General features: G+C 46.0%; 1 non-coding gene across 1 annotated transcript; it reads left to right on the forward strand.

Moving 5' to 3' along the window:
• The first annotated feature begins 5,675 nt into the window (after positions 1-5,675).
• On the forward strand, positions 5,676-5,784 carry LOC139180796 (U6 spliceosomal RNA). The gene has a single exon (XR_011565050.1). It is a non-coding gene; the product is annotated as a U6 spliceosomal RNA (small nuclear RNA).
• Positions 5,785-7,966: the final 2,182 nt, after the last annotated feature.

The raw sequence follows: 7,966 nt of genomic DNA on the forward strand, positions 1-7,966 counted from the left end.
TGTAAGCCCCTTTGGTCTGGCATCACATTTCATGTTGTGGAATCTTGTTTAAGTTGGTCTCGCTAGAGCCACTCTGGCCAGAGATATAGGCATCCAGAGCTCAACCTTGACTGAAACGTTAACTGAAATCATTTTTAAATCTCATCTCCCAACACTAATATTCAGTGATGTCCAAACTCGATGGAGACCCTCTCTGGCTCTCACTGTTCTAGTGATTCCATCACCTTCATTCATCCATAAGGAAATGGGGTGTGTTGACTCTACTTGATAGATGAGGAGGTGTACCTTCCAGATTCTGTGACGTGACTTATTCCTGCAGTGAAGGTGACAGTGCTCAGCCTAGCATGAGACATGACAATCAGTATATTGACCCTGAATTGATGGTCAGACCAATGATAGTTCTGTACAAACCATTTCTCTATCGTGTGTGTGCAACCTAGCACTCCAGTTTCCAAGAACTAATTATTTGGTTTCTCCCCAGGTGCCTGCCATCCCCCTTGAACAACCTGTCAATAACCAACTGCTGGCTGACAAAATCAGACTCGACCCACCATTCCCAGAGCCCAAAATCAGTCAGCTAAAGGGCCTGGTTCTGAGTGGGGTCACCATGACTAACTTTAGACCTGAGGTCCTCCACGTTCTGCTGGAGAAAGTTGCAGCCACCCTCCAGGACTGACTGGACTTAGCTCTGTGTGGGATCAAGGACTCCTGGGTGGAGGCCATCTTGTCTGCCCTGAGCCATTGCTCCCAGCTCTGGCACTTCAGTCTGGGCAGAAAACCTCCTGTCCAGGCTGTCATGGAGAAGCTGGTCCGACAGCCCACTGGGCTGCCTGGTTTAATGCAAGAGTGTCATCCTGCCCCTCAGGAGAGTGACAGACCTCAGGGTATTTTCCTGGAAGCGAGACTTGCCAAGCTTCGGGCTCAGCTGTTGGAGATTCTGAGAGCCTCAGGATGTCCCAGGGCCTGTGGCTTAGCTTCAGCCCCATCCTCCCTGTGGTGAGGGCATCACGTGGTGCCCATTTTACACAGGTATACTGCCCCTGCCTAGAGCACTGGCTCCATCAGGAGCTTTCTTCTGTGTGCTTGGAAACTGAAATCTAAAACATGGGGATATCATGGAGGGAAAACAGCATTGTTTCAGACATGTGCTCAATGTGGATGTGAAAAGGAACAGCGATCCTCAGGGGTGGGGGTTGCTGTGGAAATGTAGACTCTGGGAGGGGTCGGACTGGCATGGACATGGGCTTCTAGAATCTAATATGACACCTGGATACGTGCTGGACACCCACATGTTGCAATTATCCTTCGGAAGATAGTTGTAAAGAAACTGTCAGGAAGAAAGTTATCTTCTTGGTGATCTAAACAGGAAGGAAATCTAAAACGAGAGTGGATAAACAGATCGATATGACTTATTTCGTTGTTAAGCAAGAAACTAATATGACATTGTAATGCAAATCTACTCAATAAAAATGAATTAAAAGATAAGTAAATAAAGAGACGCTCATGGAAAACCAACTGCTGTCCTCCATGATATATTGTTCTGTGTGCGTGTGCACATGCGTGCTTAGTCATTCCATTGTGTCCAACTCTTTAAGACCCATAAAGAGTAGCCTCTTCTGTTCATGGGATTCTCCAGAGAAGAATATTGGAATGGGTAACGATGGCCTTCTCCAGGGGACCTTCCCGATCCAGGGCTTGAACCCCGGTCTCCTGCACTATAGGTAGATTCTTTGCCATCTGAGCCACCATGTAATGTAAGCCTCCTGGGAGCAACTCTTACCTCCTTGCTTATTTCTTTGGCTGTTCAGTGGACTAGTACACACAGAGGGTAACACAGCATCCGATGAACTATTGGAATGAAGAGCTCTCTGCAGGGCTCTCCCTGCTGACTCAGGCCATGACCTTGGGCATGGGTATTCTTCATGCTTCTATCAGTCGGTGTATAAGTCAGTTTCTTGCCTTTGTGTGTCCTTCACTGTCAAAGGCGAGGTCCTCAGTTCTGTTAAGTTTTGCACACTGCCAACAAGATTGAGACTGGTTCTCACTGTTCCATGCCTGTCAGGGAGGAGGAGTTATAATCGATACAATCAATTATAGGAGTGGTATATAGAAGTGATATAGGAATGATTATAGGAATGATATAGGAGGAGATATAATTGAGTTGTGACCAGACATTCAAAGTCTTTTTAGTAAAATGCTAAAATGTAAAAAAAAAAAAAAAAAATTGACATGGATTTTATTTCCACACCACATTCTAGATTTATATCAGTTTGGGTGGTTGATCATATCAGAATAGGTTGATAGTTTCCATTACAGTTCCAGTCTCTCCCTATTAGAAAAGTCAAGGGTAGCTTGTCTGGACATCAGAATGTTCAAATGTAAAAGAAATATATGTTATGTATTACATATAACTCACAGTCAGCTCTCCCTATCCTCTGTTCATCATCCTCAGATTCAGTCAACTACATATGATTTTAACTACTGTTAAAAAAATAAATCTTCGTCTAAGTGACCCTGAGCAGTTGAACCATGTGTTGTTCAAGATTCACCTGGTACAGACACATACATAGTTTCAGAAGAAGCTGACATGATTACAGACTCTATAGTCCCACTGTGGTGTTGAAGACTCTTGAGAGTCCCTTGGACTGCAAGGAGATCCACCAGTCCATCTAAAGGAGATCAGTCCTGAATATTCATTGAAAGGACTGATACTCAAGCTGAAGCTCCAATACTTTGGCCACTGATGCACAGAACTGACTCCTTGGAAAAGACCCTGATGCTGCAAAAGATTGAAGGCAGGAGGAGAAGGGAATGACAGAAGATGAGATGGTTGGATCACATCACCAACTCGATGGACATAAGTGAGTAGGTTCTGGGAGTTGATGATGGACAGGGAAGCCTGGCGTGCAACAGTCCATGGAGTTTCAAAGAACTGGACACAACTGAATGACTGAACTGAACTCATAGTCCCACCATCTTCTATCTGTTGCCTAGAGAACTAGAAAAGGCTGTGGTATAATTCAGACCTAATCTTAATGGTATTCACTTCAGTTCAGTTCAGTCACTCAGTCGTGTCCGACTCTTTGCGACCCCATGAATGACAGCACACCAGGCCTCCCTATCCATCACAAACTCCGGATTTCACTCAGACTCACGTCCATCAAGTCAGTGATGCCATCCAGCCATCTCATCCTCTGTCGTCCCCTTCTCCTCCTCCCCCCAATCCCTCCCAGCATCAGAGTATTTTCAGATGAGTCAGCTCTTCACATGAGGTGGCCAAAGTACTGGAATTTCAGCTTCATCATCATTCCTTCCAAAGAAATCCCAGGGCTGATCTCCTTTAGAATGGACTGGTTGGATCTCCTTGCAGTCCAGGAGACTTGCAAGGGTCTTCTCCAACACCACAGTTCAAAAGCATCAATTCTTCGGCGCTCAGCTTTCTTCACAGTCCAACTCTACATCCATACACGACCACAGGAAAAACCATAGCCTTGACTAGATGGACCTTTGTTGGCAAAGTAATGTCTCTGCTTTTGAATATGCTATCTAGGTTGGTCATAACTTTCCTTCCAAGGAGTAAGCGTCTTTTAATTTCATGGCTGCAGTCACCATCTGCAGATTTTGGAGCCCCCCAAAATAAAGTCTGACACTGTTTCCACTGTTTCCCCATCTATTTCCCATGAAGTGATGGGACCGGATGCCATGATCTTCGTTTTCTGAAAGTTGAGCTTAAGCCAACTTTTTCACTCTCCACTTTCACTTTCATCAAGAGGCTTTTTAGTTCCTCTTCACTTTCTGCCATAAGGGTGGTGTTATCTGTATATCTGAGGTTATTGATATTTCTCCTGGCAATCTTGATTACAGCTTGTGTTTCTTCCAGTCCAGCGTTTCTCATGATGTACTCTGCATAGAAGTTAAATAAGCAGGGTGACAATATACAGCCTTGACGTACTCCTTTTCCTATTTGGGACCAGTCTGTTGTTCCATGTCCAGTTTTAACTGTTGCTTCTTGACCTGCATACAGATTTCTCTAGAAGTAGGTCATGTGGTCAGGTATCCCCATCTCTTTCAGAATTGTCCACAGTTTACTGTGATCCACACAGTCAAAAGCTTTGGCATAGTCAATAAAGCAGAAATAGATGTTTTTCTGGAACTCTCTTGCTTTTTCCATGATCCAGCGGATGTTGGCAATTTGATCTCTGGTTCCTCTGCCTTTTCTAAAACGAGAAGTATCTCCTCACCGCCGCCCATCCAGACCTTGACGTGGAATAGCTCCTCTAGGCCCTCCTGGGCCTGCGCAGCCACCGCTCCTTGGACGTGGGGTTGCTCCTCCCACCCGCCGCCCGTGGCCTTGGGCATGGGGGTAGCTCCTCCCTGCCGCCGCCCCTGGCCTAGTGCGGCAGTAGCTCCTCTCCGCTTTTGCGCTGTTGCAGCTTGGCATTCTTGGCCGCCACCCCTGACCTCGGACTTGGGGTAGCTCCTCCCGGCCGCTGCCCCTGACCTCGACGTGAGGTAGCTCCTCCCGACCTCGATGTGAGGTAGCTCCTCCCGGCCGCTGCCCCTGACCTCGGACGCAGGGTAAGTCCTCTCGGCTGCTCCTGTGGTGTCGCAGCCTGGCGTTCTCGGCCGCCGACCCTGACCTTGGACTTGGGGTAGCTCCTCCCGGCCACAGTCCCTGACCTCGGACATGGGGTAAATTCTCTTGTTCGCCGCCCCTTTGCATGGTGCCCTCCTGGCTTATGCCCCTGACCTCGGACGTGGGGTAGCTCCTCTCTGCCACGCTCTGTGCGCCGCCGCAGCCCCCGCGCTCTGTTCTTAATGGTATCCTGCTACTGCTGCTAAGTCTCTTCAGTCCTATTCGACTCTGTGCGACCCCATAGACGGCAGCCCATCAGGCTTCCCCGTCCCTGGAATTCTCCAGGCCAGAACACTGGAGTGGGTTACCATTTCCTTCTCCAATGCACGAAAGTGAAAAGTGAAAGTGAAAGTGAAGTCGCTCACTTGTGTCCGACTCTTCACAACCCCATGTACTGCAGCCTACCAGGCTCCTCCGTCCATGGGATTTTCTAGGCAAAAGTACTGGAGTGGGGTGCCATTGCCTTCTCTGACTTAATGGTATAATTCAGACCTAATCTTAAGGTTGAAAAGCAATGGAAGTGATGGTGTAGCTCTAAGTCAAAACTAAAGATCTGAGAACCAGGGAGCCACTTGTGTATGTACCGGAGTTTCCAGGTTCAGGAGCTAGAAGCTCCAGTATTCATGGCCAAGAAGAGAGAGAAGGCGAACAGTTGTCTTTGTTCCATCCAAGCCCCCAGAGGATAAAGTGATGCCCACCCACACTGGTGAGGGCTGATGTCTTGACTCAATTACTGATTTCAATGCTAATCTCTCCCAGGAGTTCCCTTGCAGATTGTCCTAGTGTTAATCTTTGACCTGATCTGGGCATCTCAACTCACAGTGAAGTTGACACATAAATTTAACCCTCAGAGTGTGCCTAAACAAATGGAGACAAATAAAAGTTTCCTTGCTAAGGATTCAGAGGTTGCAATTGTTTCTGATTTGATGGAAGGGGATATAGGGCTTAGAGGACCTTAGGCAGATCTTTGGTTCCCCCACAGTGAATATAATGATGCACGTACAGTTTATGGGATTTTTAGTAGGATCCAACGAGATATTTGCTCTCACTTTGGCAGCACATATACTGAAATTGTAACGATACAGAGAAGTTTGTCATGGCCCCTGCACAAGGATGACACACAAATTCATGAAGCATTCCATATTTTTTAGGCTTCCCTGGAGCCTCACCTGGTAAATAATCCATCTGCAATTCAGATGGGTTCAATCCCTGGGTTGGGAAGATCCCCTGGAGAACAGAAAGGCTAACCTCTCCAGTATTCTGCCCTGGAGAATTCCATGGACTGTATAGTGCATGGGGTCACAAAGAGTCAGACATGACTGAGTGACTTTCACAAAATGAGATATTGCCTGTTGAGGACTGGGCTCTGGAGTTGTTGAACAAGAGCTCATTATTATGTAAGCACTTCACTTTTTTTTTTTTTTTAGTCTTCTCCCTCCTCATGAATAGCATGAGTCTTCATCCCTTGAACTCAACCACTGTTGTTTACAACAGAGGAAAGAAAAACCTGGATGCTGAAACTGGACTCACATATTACATGTGCTTATCAATGAGTCAGGATTCATCCAGACTGTTCCAGTAGCCAGTGCCGGGGTGGGGGTGAGGGTGGGGGCTGGGGATGGGAGGGAGTAGGAGAGACTGGATTCATCTTCAGTGATAGACATTCTGAGCCTCGGGTCTCTAGGCCAGCTGCTTGTAGATCAGACCAGAGTGCAGGGGTTAATAGTCAGCCACCTGTTGCTCTGGCTAAGCCATGAGAAAAACCCCATGGGAAAAGAATAAAAGCAAAATATAGCAATGGGAGATGTGATCAGGGACACAGGACTGATTGTATCATAGCACAACAGACACTTTCTGTGTGCCAAGACACTAAAAAAAAGTGACCTGGCCCCAAAGAACAGGGCTCTTGATCCAAGAAGTCTTGAGTCCCCCAGTTCCATCTTTGAAACTTTAATTCTGTTTCTAGTTTCTTTTCCCCAAACTGTGCATCAACCACTTTCAATCCCTACCTGCTTCCCTGGCCACAGCACCTCACAATAAAAATCCGTTTTGTAATCAGGACTGTATACTTTAGAATTTTCAATAAACCTTGCTGTCCTGGAACTTCCCTGGTGATCCAGTGGGTATGACTCCATGCTCCCAGTGCAGTGGGCCCTGCCTGGTTCAATCTCTGGTCAAGAAACTAGATTTCATATCCTGAAACTAAGTATTTGCATGCCACAACTGAATGATCCCTCCAATTTCCCAGGTGGCCCAGTGGCAAAGAATCTGCCTGCCAATGCAGGAGATACAGAAGACATGGGTTCTATCCCTGGGTCGGGAAGAACCCCTGGAGAAGGAAATGATACCCTACTCCAGTACTCCTGCCTAGAAAATTCCATGGAGAGAGGAGCCTGGTGGGCTACAGTCCATGGGGTCACAAAGAGTTGGAGCAAACTGAACATATACAGGCACACACACACACACAATACCCACACAGGGTCACAAGGAAGATCAAAGATCCTGTGTGCATGACTAAGACCCAGGGCAGCCAAATAATTAAATATTTAAAAAACTGTGTCTTCTGGTAATATCATTGAGTATAAATATTTGCACAGTGGTTTATATAGAAAACACTCTAAAGTTAATTGAGGCAATATACTATTTTTAAGAATTCATGTGGGTAATTTAAAAATATTGTACTTGCTTAGAAGACTCAAAAAACAAATGTGATTTAAAAACTGATTTTAACCATAAATGAACAAGAATTGTTTCTTTAAAAAAATATGTAGTTCAATAAAATTTTGAGTCGAAAGATTTCCAAGGATATTTTTAATAGTTCAGTTCAGTTCAGTTCAGTTGCTCAGTCGTGTCCAACCCTTTGTGAGCCCACGGCCTGCAGCACACCAGGCCTCCCTGTCTATCACTAACTCCCGGAGATTCTTCAAACTCATGTCTGTTGAGTCGGTGATGCCATCCAACCATCTCATCCTCTGTCGTCCCCTTCTACTGCCTTCAATCTTTCTCAGCATCAGGGTCTTTTCAGATGAGTCAGTTCTTTGCATCAGGTGGCCAGAGTATTAGTGTTTCAGCCTCAGCATCAGTCCTTCCAATGAATATTCAGGACTGATTTCCTTTAGGATGTAGACATTATATTTAGAGCAGTTTTTGGTTCACAATATTATTGAATAGAAGGTACAGAAAGTTTTGTGAAATGAAGACATCTCTTGCCATTTCAATAAACAAGAAATGACACAGTCACCAGAGATTTCTGGCATCCAAATGTGAATGAGGGCTCCCAGACCTCCAATCCAACAGATGTCACTGCTGCCCATGGTGATCTCTGAGGAG

Source organism: Bos indicus, chromosome 29 (genome assembly GCF_029378745.1).
Source record: "Bos indicus isolate NIAB-ARS_2022 breed Sahiwal x Tharparkar chromosome 29, NIAB-ARS_B.indTharparkar_mat_pri_1.0, whole genome shotgun sequence".
Lineage (NCBI taxonomy): Eukaryota > Metazoa > Chordata > Mammalia > Artiodactyla > Bovidae > Bos > Bos indicus.